Source organism: Cryptomeria japonica, chromosome 9, assembly GCF_030272615.1.
Source record: "Cryptomeria japonica chromosome 9, Sugi_1.0, whole genome shotgun sequence".
In the NCBI taxonomy this organism is placed as follows: domain Eukaryota; kingdom Viridiplantae; phylum Streptophyta; class Pinopsida; order Cupressales; family Cupressaceae; genus Cryptomeria; species Cryptomeria japonica.
Genome location: NC_081413.1, coordinates 655,592,534 through 655,610,450, shown reverse-complemented (window position 1 = coordinate 655,610,450; position 17,917 = coordinate 655,592,534).

Sequence of the window (17,917 nt, the reverse complement as noted above, 5' to 3'; positions counted from 1 at the left end):
CTTGGTAGAAAAGGATGGACTTAAGTCTAAGAGTAACTCTAACATTGTTGAGACTATTTCTTCAACATTGCATGTTAGAAAAGGTAGAAATGAATGGTTGATTGATAGTGGATGTTTAAATCATATGACTAGTTACAAAAGTAAATTTTTAAAGCTTGAAAAGTATAATGTTGGTTCTATTACATTTGAAAATGATCAGACTGTTCAGATTGTTGGAATTGCTTCTATTAATTCTGATGGAAAGCATAATACTAAAAATGTTTACTATGTAAAAGGATTACATCATAATCTCTTGAGTGTTGGATGGATGTGTGAAAATGGTTACAAAGTTATTTTTTAGGATGGTGGCTGTCAAATCTAGAAGAGATCTAGAACTATTATTGCTATGGGGAAAGAGATAGGTGAAAACATGTATCAATTGGAAGATGCTACTAGACATTGCTTATTATCTCAGATCGACTATGGCACCAAAGGATGTGTCACAGCAATTTTGATATTTTGGTGAAGATTCACATGACAAGTTGTGAGAGATTTACCAACACTGAATACACTAGATAATAACATTTGCAAAGAATGTCAAGTGGGAAAGAAGAAATAAGGAACATTTAGAGAAAAAAACAATCTTCTACCACATTATTGGATTTGGTACACAGATCTTTGTGGTTTGAATAGAACAAGGATTTTACAAGGTGATAGGTATTTCATGCTCTTAATAGATGATCATTATAGAATGCCTTGGGTTTCATTTCTAAGAGAAAAATTAAAAGCATTGGAGAAGCTTAAGATATTCAAAGCTAGAGTTGAGAATGAATTTGATAGAAGGATAAATGTTTAAGATATAATAAAGGGGGATAATTTATTTCCGATGAATTTGTTACTTTTTGTGAGAAATAAGGAATTAGAAGACATTTTTCTTCTTTGAGGACACCTTAGTAGCATGGAATAGTTGAAAAAATGAACATGACTATTCAAGAAATGGAAATAACTATGATCAAATAAGAAAATATATTGGAAATGTGCTGGATAGAAGCAATAAATACTATTGTATATACTGTTAACATAGACATTCAAGAAGAAGTATGGAAAGGCATCATATGAGCTATGGCATGGAAGAATTCCCTTAGTAAGGTATTTGAAAGTGTTTGGAAGTGCTATATTCAGAGAGATGAAGGAAATATTGGAAAGTTTGATAGCAGAGCTAATGAAGGTATATTTCTAGTTTATTATACAAAGAGAAAAACTTACAGATGTTATAACAAGAGGTTGAATAAAATCATTAAAATTACAAATGTAAAGGTTGATGAAAACAATTCAAAAGAAACTAGGTATACAAGTAGGTTATGAATCTAATGAGTCCACAAGAAGAGAAGAAGATAAGAACATGATGAAGGAAAGAAAAAATAATCTCAGGTAGCTTTGGAAACTATATCAAAAAACCTGGGGTATGCGCACAAAAATCATTCTAGGAATAAAATTATAGGAGATAAAATAAAGGAGTTATTACAAGAAGCAAAGATGGTGAAGACCAAGTTTTTTTTATGTTTACTTTCTGAAGCTAAACCTAAAACAGTTGAAGAAGCCTATAAATATCATAACTAGATGAAGGCTATGAAGGAATAATTGGATCAAATTGAGAAGATCCAAACTTGGGAACTAGTCCCTACATCAGGAGATAAGAATGTTATTGGAACAAAATAAGTGTTCCGGAATAAGCTAGATGAAGATGGTCATGTAGTGAGTAACAAAGAAAAGATGGTATACAAAGGATACACACAGGTTGAAGGAAATGAGTTTGAAGAAATATACACTCCCATTACTAGAATGGAGGCTATCAAGATGTTTTTATATTTTGCAACATTTAATGATTTCAAATTTTATCAAATGAATGTGACATCAACATTTTTAAATGGAGAATTATAGAATTTTACATTTAACAATTGGAAGGATTCGAGTTATCAAATTATTCGGATGTTATTTTCATATTAAAGAAGGTGTTGTATGGGTTGAAGAAAGAACCTAGAGCTTGGTATGAAAGATTAGACAAGTATCTACTAAATCGAGGTTTTAAAAAAAGGTCTGCTGACAGAAACCTTTACTTTAAAGTTGAATCAAGTAATATCCTAATTTTTGTTGTATATGTGGATGATATAATCTTTAGAGGTAATGATTACATGTGTAATAAATTTTCTTGTGAAATGAAAAAAGAATTTGAAATGTCTGTGATTGGTGAGTTAAATTTCTTTCTTGGAATGCAAGTAAATTAGAACTATATAAGTATGTTGGAGAGGTATTGAAGAAGTTTGGGTTGGAGAATACCAAACCTATATGTACTCCTATGACTACTATATGTAAGTTGACTAATGATGAAAAATCTCCTAAAGCTAATTCAAGAAAGTACAAATTTATGATTGGAGGATTGTTATACCTAGCTCTTACCAAAATAGATATCATGTATGTCATTTTTCTTGTAGCCAGATTTCAATAGGAATTGAACAAATCTCATGTTGTTGCAGTACAGAGTATATTCAAATATTTGTAAGGAAAGAAATATTTTAGATTGTGGTATCCAAGAGGATTAGACTTTACTTTGAAAGCTTATACTAATACAGATTGAGCAGAAAGTGTTGATGATAGAAAGAGTACTAATTGTGGAGCATTTTTCCTTAGCTCCCTATTAGCTGCATGGTAAAGCAAGAAACAAGATTTTGTATCTTTATCAACCATAGAAGTTGAGTATATTCCAGTTGCTTCATGTTGCACTTAGGTACTTTGGATGAAATAAAAATTGAAGGATATTGGTGTAATGTTTGATGAACCAATCTCAATCATTTGTGATCATAAAAGTGTAATACATATCTCTAAGAATCCAATACTAAATTCCATAATAAAGAATATTTTTATTCAGTATCATTTATTAAGAAAGAAGGACTAGAGAATGAAGTAAAACTTGAATATGTACCTACATTAGAGAAAGTTGCCGATATTTTTATGAAGGCTTTGTGTAAAGATACTTTTGAGTATCTTTTACCTATTTACACATTTCATTTTCCTATTTTGGTAAATGTAATCTTTTGTGGCTCACTTGGATATGTTCGGGAGGGTATATATATGGTTTTATGTCATCAATTGTGGGTAATTGATGGGTATATGATTCTAGATTCATGATTAGAGATCCGGATGACTCTCAGAGTCCTAGGTGGATTGTTGTTGGTGTAAATAAATATTCATTTTGGATATTATTACACTTTACTTAAGTTAACTTAGGATAATGCATCTCTTTGTAGTTTGGATTTGAGACACTTAGGGAAGTGTGCACATAGGGATAGAGCTTGTAGGAGAAATTCCACCTTTTGTGGTCTTCTTTTGCTATTACACTCCACATTCGGTGGGTCATCCACCTCTTGTGGAATATTATATTATTTCTCCTACCTACCCCTAGTATTTCTTACCTACCCTTGTTTCTCATTGAGCCACATGTCATATTTGTGTGCTCATACATCTATATGGCCTTGCCTATATAAGCAGGCCTATATTCATTGTATTGGTTAATCCAGTTGATCATTTGCATATTGATGAGAATACAGTTTGTTCTTGTCATTCTATTGTCTCTTTTTATGCTTTTCATTGTGCCCTTGATCTTGGCAAAATCCTACATGGTATCAGAGCTGTTGGGGCTTCATTGATTGGTTTTTGGAGACATCGTGGAAGGCTTCTATTTTCGGATTTGGGGATCTTCATTTTTTGGGGGCGTCATATAGCGATTTGGACATCACCGTTGAATCCAAGAGGCCATTTCCATAAATTTTGACTATAAAGTCGACCTATTTTGGTGAGAAATTTTTTTTCCCCATTTTGGCTATTATCGTACGGATTTCGAAAAAAAAATTTCAAAAATTTATTTTTCGAAAAAAAAAAAAATCGAAAATTAAAAAAAAAAGGCGATCAAAAAAATTTAAAAAAAATAATACTTTTTTCACTGGTTTTTGGGGGTCCGCAGACCCCCCCGTACCCTACGTGTGCTGCAAGTCACAGGCATACCTATTGTACCCACCGCTGCTATGTACAGTGCCGCCGAGACCTGCGCCAACCAGTCTCCCCATCGGCGCCCAGGACTCCTCCTGTCGGCCGAGACCCAGCCACCGCCGCCGGCCCGGATCTCTGGCAGCCTCCAGCCACCACCGCTCGTGCTGCGGCTGTCATGTATGCCGCCGCCATTTCCATGTACACATCCACCGCTGCCCAGGTCTCCCTTCGCCGACGCACAGGTCTTCAGCTGTTGGCCACCTTGGCTCCCGGCCCGCCACCGGCCCCCTCGGCTCTGGCCGCACCCTCGTCTTCGGCAACCACTAAAATAGGCGGAATCCACACCCACCACATGGTAGGTGGCCACTGGCCCACTGTCAAAACCGTATACCTACACAGTGCCACGTCAGCATCCGTACGACAGCATAGTCACCTGCACAATCAGCAGTCCGTACAGTACGAACGCCCAGTCAGCAGGGAGGCGAAGTTTTCGCGATGGTCATACGGTCATCAAATTTAAGATAGTGAATTGCTAACATCAGCACCACATCAGCAGCGTTTTGAAATTTTTTTGACCCCTCTCCATTGAGCTTTTCAGTTTTGTAGTCCAATTTTGAAAGGCCATATCTTGCTCATTTTTGCTCCTTTTTTGGTGCAATTTTTTTTGAAATGGGCTAAAATTTCATGATCTTCTCAGTGGTGTGGTTATTTTCTAATTTTGGTGCATAGGTTTTTTGGAATTTTTAGATTCTCTCAGCTGTACCTGTCCAATCCTCAATTCTGCAACTTCAAAGGCCTTGTTTGAGCTCATACGACCTCCTTTTCAGGTGCTGTTTTTTTTTAAAGTGCATAATTTTTTCATCTACTTTCATAATCTATGATCATATTTTAGAGATTTTGAGTGGAAATTGTACTTTCAGATATTGGTCTTATTTGGCCTATTAGGTACTTGTAAATTGCTTGGATCTTAGTTAGATATCTTGCATTATCAATTTGAGACTCTTTTTAAGGTAGTTGTAAAATTGTAATCAGAATTCCACTTTGCCATCTTTTGCAAGTGGCCCATTGTATACGCACTAATTATAAAGTGTCAAATCATCACTTTTGGGGGGGGTTCTTTGATTGAGTGAATTTGGGGGGCGTCTTGTGTGATTGTGCCTCTCTTTGTGCTCTTTCCATTTTTGTTGCAATGAGTCCTAATAAATTTCCACCTTTAACTCCACATAATTATGCATCATGGAAAATTAAAGTATGGAGTAAATTAATGGAAAAGGGTCTCACACATTACATAGATGGAACAATAACAGCACCACCTGATCCTAAGGCTGATCCAAATACTCAATTAGAATGGCTCACAAAGAATTGCATGGCTCTTGGAACCTTGCACAAGTATGTATTAGATGACCTCATTTTTCACATTGAGAAGTGCAAAACAATCAAAGAGGCTTGGGACATGTTTCAGAAATTGTATGGTCAAGTTGATGAAATTAGAGGCTATCAGATTGACAATGAGCTCACCAACTTGGATCCCAAGAGTTTTGATACAATCCAAGATTATGTCACCAAAGCAAATGAGCTAATAGAAAAGCTTAAGGATTGTGGAATTGACAAAAAGGATGCTTAGTTGATATTCAACTTGTTGGACAAGCTTGCACTAGAATATGCAGCATTTGTGTCTAGCTTCCAAACTCATCATTTGACAGTGGGGAGTTCTTATGTTATGCCTTCATTTGATGCTTTCACAGAAATGTTAATATTGGAACAATCTAAGTTGTTGAACATGGGGTTTCTCAAGTCTTCAAAGTCCAAGGCTTTGGTGGCTAATAAAAGGAATCAAGGAAGTCAAGGCAAAGATTCCAACAAGAAGAAGAAGCAATCTAAGTCTAAGCCACACCAGGAAAAAGGACAATCATCCTCTCCATCCCAAGGCGATTTTTCATCCTCTTCCAAGAAGGGGACACCACCTAAGAAGGATAAACCAACTTGTGCATATTGCAAGAAGTGTGGTCATGATGAGCATCGATGCCACACAAAACAAGTTGATGAGTTAACTAATCTTCTCAATAAAAACAACATCAACTTACTATCCGCCTACACAAAGAAGGATTCATCTCCTTCCACTTCCTCACAGTCTAAGGGAAAAGGGCAAACATTTGTGGCTACAATAGGTTCTTCACAACAATGGATACTTGACTCAAGTGCCTCATATCACATGGGTTCTACAAAGGAGCAGTTTTCTTCATTGGAGCCATCTAAGGTACCTCACATTTACATAGGTGATGATACACAAGTAGAGGTTGAAGGGAAAGGTTCAGTCTACATGGATGATGAAACATTTGAGAATGTTCTCTATGTTCCTAACTTGTCTACCAACCTTCTCTCCATCTACCAAATCACTCACTATGGGAATGGGAAAAAGGTTGAGTTTACACCAGATTTAGTTGTGGTAAAGGAACTTGATGGTGATGCCTTGGTAGCAGTGGGACAAGTCAATGACAACTCAAGACTTTATTCATTCTCCCACTTTGTGCCAAGTTCGCCTTCTAGGGCCTTGCTTACTCATTCAAATTCAGAAAGTAAGCTATGGCATGAGCGGTTTGGTCACCTCAATTACCGCTATCTTCAGCAGCTAAGCACTAAAGACATGGTCATTGGTCTACCTCGAATCAGTTTTTCAGAGGGTGTATGTTTAGGTTGTTCCATGGGCAAGCATCCCGAAGAGAAGTTTGATAAAGGGAAAACTTGGAGAGCTTTGGAAGTTCTTCAACTTGTTCACAGCGATGTAGCAGGTCCATTTCCAACACCTTCATTTATTAAGGCTTGCTATGTTCTCACCTTCATTGATGACTACTCCCGCTTCACTTGGGTCTACATTCTCATTCACAAGAGTGAAGTATTTGACAGATTTTAGGACTTCAAGACTCGTGTGGAGAAGCAATTAGGGAAAGTGGTCAAGATTCTTCGCACAGATAATGGAAGGGAATATGTGAACAAAAGACTTGAGGACTTTTGTACATTTGAGGGAATTGATCTTCAGCATTTTGTAGCATACACTCCATAGCATAATGGGGTTGCAGAACGCAAGAATAGAACTCTCAAAGAAATGGCTAGCTATATGATACATGCACATTCTCTTGATCTCGCCTTTTAGGTAGAGGCTATCAGCTATGCCACACACATCCAGAATCAGGTTCCTCACAAAGCTTTGCAAGGTATTACTCCTTTTGAAGCTTGGGCTGGTAGGAAACTGATTGTGAGACATTTCAGAGTCTTTCGGTGTCCAGCATGGGCTCGCATACCTCCATAGAAATGCAAGGCATTGGAACCTCAAAGTCGGCCTTGCATATTTGTTGGATATCCTGAGGGTGTTAAAGCATATAGATTGATGGATCCAGAGACACATGAGGTGTTCATTGAGAGGAGTGTTCACTTTGAGGAAAGCCCTCCTAGCTTAGCCTCTATACCTCCTCCACCTTCCTCCATTGTGGATAGTGATGTTAGTGATTCAGATGATGAGACTCCTTCAACTCTGACTCGCAGGGTCCACTTGAAGTTGAGGAGCCTTGTTCTCCAACTCCACCTGGACCTCGTTGGGCTCGACAGACACTTGAGTTCGCGGGTTCTCTTGTTGGGGATCCTTCAGATACACAGAGAACTCAATCACAACATTAGGATCTTCCACATGCACTCATTGCTACCGCTTCTGATCCACAGACATTTAGGGAAGCATCAGGGGTTCCTGAGTGGGACCAAGCTATGGAGGAAGAGTATAGTTCCTTGATGAGGAACAACACATGGGATTTAGTCCATCTCCCTAAAGGGAGAAAGATGGTTCGATGTAAGTGGATCTATCGGACCAAGTTTGCAGTGGATGGTAGTGTGGATAAGTATAAGGGTCAGCTTGTTGCGAAAGGTTTCTCATAGGTTGCAGGTGTTGACTATACTGAGACCTTTGCACCTGTAGCCAAGATGAACTCCATTCGTTTGACACTTGCTATTGTTGTAGCTTATGGTTGGGCTATACATCAGATGGATGTGAAGAGTGCTTTTCTTCATGGTGATCTTGATGAGGAAATTTATATGGAGCAGCCACAGGGTTTCATCCAAGATACTTCCTTGGTTTGCAGACTAAGGAAATCTCTCTATGGCCTTAAGAAGGCCCCCAGGGCTTGGTACGCCAAGATGGATTCCTTTCTTCTCTCCGCAAGGTTCACCAGGTGTCATTCCGATCCGAATGTCTACATTTTGTGACAGGATGACTCTCACTTGATACTTGTGCTCTATGTTGATGACTTGATCATTATAGGGAGTAATTCATCCATCATTAGCAGGGTCAAATCTACTTTGCATGATAGATTTTCTATGACTGACTTAGGTCTTTTGTAGTACTTTCTCGAGATAGAGATTTCACAGTCACCTTCCGGGATTACACTATCGTAGCCGAAGTATGCTCTTGATCTACTTGCATGCTTTCATATGGCTGATTGTAAGCCTGCCCCGACTCCCTTTCTTTTAGGAGTCAAGCTTGAGGCTCAGTGTTCTTCTCCACTAGTTAATGCCACTTTGTATCATCAGCTTGTGGGTAGTCTCATCTACTTGACTCATACACGCCCTAATATTTCATTTGTAGTTGGCATGGTTTCCCGCTTCATGCAGGAGCCACATGATGTTCATTGGAAAGCTGCCAAACACATCATTCATTACATCCAGGGTACACATCACTATGGGATTCACTATGCAGCCGGCACAGGACTTCACTTGGTTGGTTACACAGACTCTGATTGGGCTAGCGATCTTGATGATCGTAAGTCTACTTCTGGTTACAGTTTTCACCTTGGATTGGGCCCCATTTGCTGGCAGAGCAAGAAGCAACATGCTATTGCTCTCTCTTCGACTGAGGCTGAGTATTGAGGCGCTGTTAACGCAGTGACTAAGACCATTTGGCTCCAGCAGATTCTCACAGAGTTTGGATTCACCACTCCACAGTCGACAGTTCTACATTGCGACAATCAGAGTGCTATTGCAATCTCAAAGAACCTGATCCAGCACCAGCGGACCAAACACATCGAGATTCATATGCACTATATCTGAGAGCTCATCCAGGAGCAGGTCATTGATTTGCAGTATTGTCCTACAGCAGAGCAGGTTGCTGACATATTCACCAAACCTTTCACCAAGAGTAAGTTCCAATAGTTGCGAGCTCTCTTGGGGGTGCGGGATGTGTCATTAGTGGGGGTTAGCTAACTTCTCCTTCCTCTCTTATGGGGGGGACTTTTTCCTCTTTGAGGTCTTGTCCTTCTTCTTTAAGAGTCTTTTGTACATTCATCTCTCTTGTGGGGGGGATTTTTTCCCCACTGGGTTTTCTCCCTTTCTCCGTTTGTGAGAGATTGCATTGCATAGTTTTGCTTGCATTTGCATATTGTACATGGGTACCTATCATGGCCTAGTAGCTAGGACCCATCTTGCATTGTTGACTTGAGTCTTCATTCCCCTAAGTTGCACTTAAGGGGGGGTGTTGGTGTAAATAAATATTCATTTTGGATATAATTACACTTTACTTAAGTTAACTTAGGATAATGCATCTCTTCATAGTTTGGATTTGAGACACTTAGGGAAGTGTGCACATAGGGATAGAGCTTGTAGGAGAAATTCCACCTTTTGTGGTCTTATTTTGCTGTTACACTCCACATTCGGTGGGTCATCCACCTCTTGTGGAATATTATATTATTTCTCCCACCTACCCCTAGTATTTCTTACCTACCCTTATTTCTCATTGAGCCACATGTCATATTTGTGTGCTCATACATCCATATGGCCTTGCCTATGTAAGCAGGCCTATATTCATTGTATTGGTTAATCCAGTTGATCATTTTCATATTGATGAGAATACAGTTTGTTCTTGTCATTCTATTGTCTCGTTTTATGCTTTTCATTGTGCTCTTGATCTTGGCCAAATCCTACAATTGTAATATAGCATGTGAGCCTACATGTAACTGGCTGATTACTAGTTGTTCTATGATGAGCGTATGATGATAACCGATTCATTACCAAATATTCTATGATGAAAATATGATGATGTGAATATCTGATTCTGTAATATTTCTATGTGCTATTGTTTCCTCGATTGTGTTACTTTAGTTGCATGATTTGGTCAGTTCTCCTTGAGGATCCACCGGATCAAGGCTGCGCCAAGTGGTATCAAAGCTAGTTGTGAACCTATTGATGCAAGAAGAGTCAGTTTCCAACCATAAGGCATTCCTTTGAGTGAAAACATTTTTGAGTTGAGGCAGGCTGTGTGTGTTCGATAGATCATCGAGTGTGAGGCAATCAAAACTGGTAGTCAAATTGCTGAGTTGAGGAAGTTCACTGGAGTAAAGGAGGAGATCTCATCTAGAAGGATGACCCCCCTGAGGGTGGAGTAGATGATGGAGGATTTCAAGAGTGAGTTGAGGAATGAGATCCAGAATGCATTAGATGGTATGCGGAGGAATCCAACATTTGAGGATGAGTATGAAGAGGCTAGAGAGGAGATTGAGGTCGAGGAAGCTAATAGACCAAAAAATGAAAGAGAGGAAATTTTTCTGAGAGTAGTGGTACAAGTGAGTAAAGTTCATAAAGTAGAGGTTTCAAAATTTTTTGGGACACTGAATCCGGAGGATCTGATTGATTGGATTATATAATTGGAGGACTACTTTGAATTTGAAGATATCAAGGACCCACAGAGAGTCCAGTTGGAATAGACTAAGTTGAAAGGGCATGCTGCCTTATGGTGGAAAGAATTACAAAGAGATACAGTGGAGAATGGTGAAATGAAGATCACCTGGTAGAGACAGATGGTAGCAAGATTGAAGGCCAAGTTCATATCGGGAGACTATGAGTAGGAATTGTTCAAGAAGTTGTAGAACTTAAAGTAGAGAAGAATGAGTGTGAAATATTATATTGAGGAATTCTACAAGGTGATGATTAGATGTGGACATAGAGAGGGATAGAGAAAAGGTAGTGAGGTACATAAATGAACTTGCATTTAACATTCAGGATGAGACGAGCATGTTGAGGATTTCTATAATTGAAGAAGCTTACCAGTATGCTTTGAAGGTCGAGGAGAAGGTGAAAAGAAGACAACAAAATAACCCCAGAGGAAAGGAGAGATACAAAGGACAGATGAGTGGAAGTATAGAGAATCAGAATGTTGAAAAAGAATCAAAACCTAAGTATAATAAAGAACAAGATCAAAAAACATAGAAGAAAGGGAGTGGCAGTAGCAGCAAAGAATTTATGGGTAGATGTTTCAAGTGTGGATAATCTAGAGAAAGATTTTATGAATGTAAGAAGGGAATGGCAAGAAGTTGTGTGGTAAATGAGGGTCAGGAAGGTGAAGTTACCAGAACTGAATGTGCATTGGAGAAACGAGAATCTATTATGTTCAGAAGAGTCATGATGGAGCATAGAAGTGAGGTTACCAGACCTACTCAGAGAAGGAGTCTTTTCTGGTCTGTGCACAAATCAGGTGGTAAGTGTTGCAATGTTATTGTGATAGTGGAAGTAATAATAATTCGGTATCTGAGGAGATGGTAGAGAAGCTTGGATGCTTAAGAATCCTTGTCCTTAGAAGGTGAGTTGGTTACAAGATGATAAGAAGTTTAAAGTAAAACAACAATATTTGATAAGTTTTAATATTTGGCCTTTTAGGGATGATGTCTTGTGTGATGTTCTATCTATGAGTGATTGTCATGTCTTGTTGGGAAGACCATTACAATTTGGATTCTTTTCCGGTAAGATGTTGCTTCCGGTTTGACTATTTTTGGCTTTTGTGATAGTTTTGGGCTTATCATCTAAGTTGGATATTTTTTCTTTTCCAGAGTGGTTTCTTGGATTATGGATTAGTTTGGCACCTCACTCGATGTTCTTGAGCCCTCATCCAACCTTTTTGTTGATCTGCACTTCTTGGTTGATCTTTTCCAAAGGAATTTCCTTTAATTATTGGGGCCAACCTATTTACACATTTCATTTTCCTGTCTTGGTAAATGTAATCTTTTGTGGTCAATATGATTTTTAATTGAGGGTATATATATGGTTTTTTGTGATCATTTGTGGGTAATCGATAGGTATGTGATTCTAGATTCATGATTAGAGATCTGGATGATTCTAAGAGTCTCGGATGGATTGTAATCTGGCATGTTAGCCTGCATGTAACAAGATGATTATAGGTTGTTCTGTGATGAACATATGATGATAACCGGTCTATGATGAATATATGATGATGCAAATATTTGATTCTATAATATTTTTGTGTTGAACTATTTCTTCCATTGTGTTACTTTAGTTGCATGATCCGATTAGTTCTCCTTGAGGATCCACCAGATCATGGTTGCATCAAATTTAAAGGAAATTAATGAAATATGTAGATCTCATAAAATATTTGGTAGATAATATAATTCATGACACTTGTACCTTTCCTAGGGTATCTTATGTTAATGAGGAAAGAATCAATGATCTCTCGAAAGGAGGAGCAACATAGAAGAGTAGCATTGAACCATCCTCATCTCATAAAGATACTATAAAGCAAGAAGGGAAAGGCAAACTCTCCAGTACATCAATCACTCTAGATGCTCCTTATTCTTTGAAAGCTTATATTAATCATAAACATATTTTGAGACAAGATGATGTTATGAATTTAATTTATGACCTATCTCCTCATATAACATTGAGAAAATATGAAGACTTAGATGATAAGGATTCTCCTTCCCAACCTAACAAAGTGGACATGAATAATAATGATACAAATGAGAGTCATACTACAAAGGATGTTCCTTCCTCATCTATTCATCCCTTTGGCCTTTCAACACATCCTTACATGACAAAATTTAAAGAGTTTCATAAATCATTCTCTTTCATAATTGAAAAAATCATATGAGGTTTTCTATGATATTATTTCAAAACAAAGCTATAGTGCATAAGGACTTGGAAAAATAGAACAAGGAATTAAGCTCTCTATGGATCCTATCTCACAATGTACTAGAGAAGGTGTGGGATTTTCCTACTTCCTTATCAATCCTTTTACCAAAAGAATAAAATCATTTCCCTCATTAACCTTGCCCTATACCTCTAAGGAAAAGGCCTATCCATATTGGAAATCATGAAAAACTAGCCACAAGAATCTTTAAGAGACTTAAATATAATAAAAATGTTAAATTTCCTTACATTAATTTTAAACATGGTATTAAACAAGGTAATAGTAACATTTATTGCCTTTATCATAACACCCATTTTCATTCTCTTTCTTGTTGGAAGGCTTTTCAAAAATTTGTACATGATTTATGTGATAAATCATATCACACCAGATCTCATGCTTAGCCACTATTATAAATGGATTGAGTGAGGAAATCCTTTCTCAACAAAAGCAAAGGAGAAATGGGGATTTTAGTACCATTTCATGGCTTCTAGTCTTCATCAACATGGAGGCAACAACAATCAAAGCTAGTTTGTACGATTGTTCATAGATTGTGAAGGAATTTCAATCATACGATTGTTCATAGTTTGTTAAGGAATTTCAATTCCACATTGTTATACATTTTTGCTTCAATTGCTTGTTTTTTTAATATAGAAAATGATGATCATATGTTTTTGTTGGGATGTGAAGCCCAATAGTCACATGACTATTTCCCTTCCCTAGACTCTTAATATCTAACTTAATGTATAAATAGATGTGTATAGCCATGTACAGGATGGTGAATTGGTTAATAGATTATTTCCCTGCTTTGAGTGTGGATGTAGGTAAATTTGCCGAACCATGATAAATTGTGTGTTGTCTCTTCTTATTGCTTTATTCTATTTATGTTATCATTTTATTTTCTCATTATAATCTTCACAATTGGTATCAGAGCCATGTTGGCCTGAGGAGAGATGGAGGAAAAAAGAGAAGGTAAAACTTATAACTTCTATGGCAGTTTTACGTTCCATGTAAAACTATGCTTCAAGTGCCACATACATTGGTGGGATGGTTGAAAGAAAGAGGGGAACTCAGTTGAAGAGGAGAACCTAGTGAAAGAAAAGGATGTTGGGATTCTTATTTTCTCTCCCCTTTAGCCAGCCTTGGCACTTATTGGCCAAACTATTAATGGCTGGGAAATTATTGGCATTCGTGTGGTGAAGGTTGAACATCGTGATAGTTCCTGTATAGACATTGGAATTTCTGAGCAGAATGCTACAAAAGAGGTTATTGTTGATGAGGATGAACCTAAGAGTTTACAGGATGAAGAGTATATGCCGTCGGAGACCCAAGTTGAATCTGTTGTTGACTCCTAGGATGAGGAGAGTGCAGATTGGAGTGTGGTAGTAGAGCAGAGCTCTGTAGATTGCATGGCCTTGGCAAAAATAAAGAGGCACTCATGTGATGCTGAGGACAACCTTTGCATAGATGATTTCATACAAGCCTATGAGCCTATAGACTTAGATAAAGAAGTGCAAGATAAAAGACAGCTTTCTAGTTTGAAGCAAAAGTGGTCATTGACAGGAGCGGAGGACAATGGGCATCGCTCCAAGCGGTTTCAGGCATCACCGGGAGTGAATGAAAATGTTAATGAATTTATTAATGCTTATTTTAATTAGGGGAAGATGTTTAATCCTGAACATAATGCATTGACATTCACCAACTTGATTGGATGCATGTGGACGATAGCACCAACCTCGATAATGAACAAATTGAGGTTGAGGGGAGTTGCATGAAGGAGGAAGAGCCAGAATATGATGCCATATGATGATGCCTTTTCTATTACTGGAGGATTTGTATTGATTTTATTTGATGATTTGCAGAAAGTTGCAGAAGGCGTGGCTTCAGTAAGAATGAAAGGGAGTTGAAACGGTGACATTGTGGAGGCCATTCGCAATACTCGAGTCGTGTTGGGAAATGTAAATATATATGTAATGGGATGCTTCATTCCACTTTCAACTCTTAGTTAAGGGACTTCAGTCTTTCCTATTGGCTGGAATATGCAGGTGTCGGATTTGGTTTGATTAATGGACCCTTAGCAGAGGAGATTCATTTAACAGACTCTATAATGACAATAGAGTGGGAGTCTATGGTGGAAGAATTGTTACATGTGACCAGTGATTTGCGGGACCCATAATGGAGCCAAAGGGTCATGACAGTTGAGGAGGTGATAGAAGTTTTGTCGGTGATAAGATTGCTTTTCTTATTCCATGAGGCGGTTTTGAAGATGGAAGTGAGGCATTGCGAGGATAATGGACTAAGCATTCTTGCCACTTCTCATACATCTCCTACCAATTTCTTACCTTTATATTAAACTATTGTGTCTGCGGTGTCAGAGGTGTCTATTCGTGTATGCGAGATGGCAGAAGTTGAAAGTAAGTTCAATAATTTAAAACGAAATAATGGTGGTGTTGTGGAAAGGGGAGATGAGCTGGAGGAATCTGAGGTAGAGAGAGATCCCAATGGCATGTCTTATAGCCTTGGGCCTAAGATCTCTGATTGGGATGAGAAGCAGTGTGAATGGCTGAAGAAAAACCCCACGTTCCCCAACTTTTTGCCCAATGCACAGACGTGCAATTTTTTGTTTATAGGGTCGGCCCCTAAGGCATGTGAGAATCTTGTGGGAGATCATCTCTTGCTCAAGTCGATTAAGAACAACATAGATTATTGCTGACTTCATAGCATTGAAATTTTCTATAACATGGCACATCTGGATTCAAAAATGTAGGGGTTTTGGGTGAAGTTTCCTTTGTACCGAAAGTTGATACTGTCGCACCCCAAGGTGCAGTTTATTTGGTGGATGGATAGTGACACTATGTTCATGGACATGGCCTTCGAGTCCCCTTACGAGAGGTACAAGCAATCTAATCCTCCATCTAGGTGAGTTTGCCCTTCCACAAGGGTAGATGAGATCGATGACTGGGGTGCAAGTAAGAAAAAATTGTCTACATGGAATGCACTCCCTTACACTGCAAGTAGATTTCAGGCTCCAGTTGACGGAAGCTTTTTTGAATTGTACCATTCTCGAGATAGTTTTAAAGATCTTGATGCTCTTGAAGCTCGTGAACCCAACATGTATAAAGGAGTGTTTGAACTTGGCTATGGATGTCGCTGATTGTCAGTTTTGGTACAAAAACCTAGGTATTATATGTAGATTGCATGAGATGGCAAACAAACAAAGGATATGACCTATGTTTGGAAACATAGTATTTGAAGTTGTGGAGTAGAGGATTAGAGAATTTGGGCATCCAAGTATCATGGATTCTCTTAAAGGCTCTTTTTTGTATGGAGGAGAAATGTTTTTTCATACTTCAGAAAGTATTTCTGTTTTTCTGCAAGATGAGGTAAGTGCATTGGTGTCTAAGGAAGATAATAGTTTTTTTGAAGACAAAAATAATGCCATAGTTTTGTTCCCCATGAGGCCTGAGTTTTATGAATCCTGTAATGGTGACTCTTTAGATGTTCTGTTACGGGGGAGCTCAGGAGCAGCAGGAGACTCTGCTGAAAGCGTGTATTTTGTACCTATTCTTCAGTATAGATTAATGGGTGCAGTAATAAGAGATGAGGTTTAAAATTCATATTTTGGTTGGAGAAGACTCATTCAAAGTGTGCTAGAACAGAGTCTAGCAAAGTTAAAATCTTCCATGGGTCTATTTCGTAAGGATCGAAATGGAATGCAGGGAATGTTGTTGATCATGGCTGTGTCGGTTGGTCTTCACGAGGGAGATTGTTGGCATGTGAATCCCAACAGTCACATGATTGTTTGCCTTCCCTAGACTCTTCGTTTAATATCTGACTTAATGTATAAATAGATGCGTATAGCCAGTTACTTGATGCTGCTTTGAGTGTGGATGTAGGCAAATTTGCCAAACCATGATAAATCATGTGTTGTCTCTTCTTATTGCTTTATTCTGTTTCTATTATCATTTTCTCTATTCATTCTAATCTTTATAGTTTTGAGATTAACATTGCTATATATCTTTGTTCCAGTTTGTCAAGGTAAAAATTTGTAGAAGTGTAAGCATAGAGTATTAGGGTTGTAAATTATGATCTTATGTTGTATGATGTAGATTATAGATGAAGGTGGTGTACAATTTTAGGGTTACTTGTTACTATTTTAAGTTATAGGATGTAACAATTTTAGGTTAAGTTCTTGAATTTTAGATTCTTTTATCTAACAAATTAGATTAGGTGTTGAGATTTAAGAAGATGAAGAATACAATTTAAAGGAAGAAGTGAGAAAAAAGAAAAAAAAATATTAGAATTGAAATAGATTTACATATAGATATGATTGTGATGTATAAGTGTCATTTTTCAAATAAAAATATGTTATTGTTCTAATATAATTACTGGATCATTTTTCTGAAATATAGGGTTGAATATAACTCTTCACAGTAGATAGACTATTTTAATGAATTGTATGACAAGTCACAACTCTAAAAAAAGATAAATATCCATTTTACATTTCTAAAAGTAGAGGTGCTGAGTCCCACCCATACCCATTACCCTACCCATTACCCATTTATGACTGGGACGCTAAGAAGTAACTGCAAGAAAATATGATTATATCATCGTTGGAGGATGTGCAGATGGGTGTATCTCGCTGCAACTCTCTCCCAAAACTTTATTGTTTTGTTACTGGAGAGAGGAGGTTCTCCTTATGAGAATATTCACATTGAAAACACCAGTGCTTTTGGCAAGGCATTTGTAAGTGGGAGAGTAGCAGTGAGAGGACACCCAACTCCACCTCCTCCAATGTAGCTACTTTCTTAGCATCCACAGTCATAAACGGGTATGGGTAGTAATTTCCACTGTAACAAAAATTCCGTGGGCTATGGTATGATGCTCATGTTTTATTGAAAAGATTTTTAAAATGATTTTTTTATTATTTTTGGTAAATTCGGA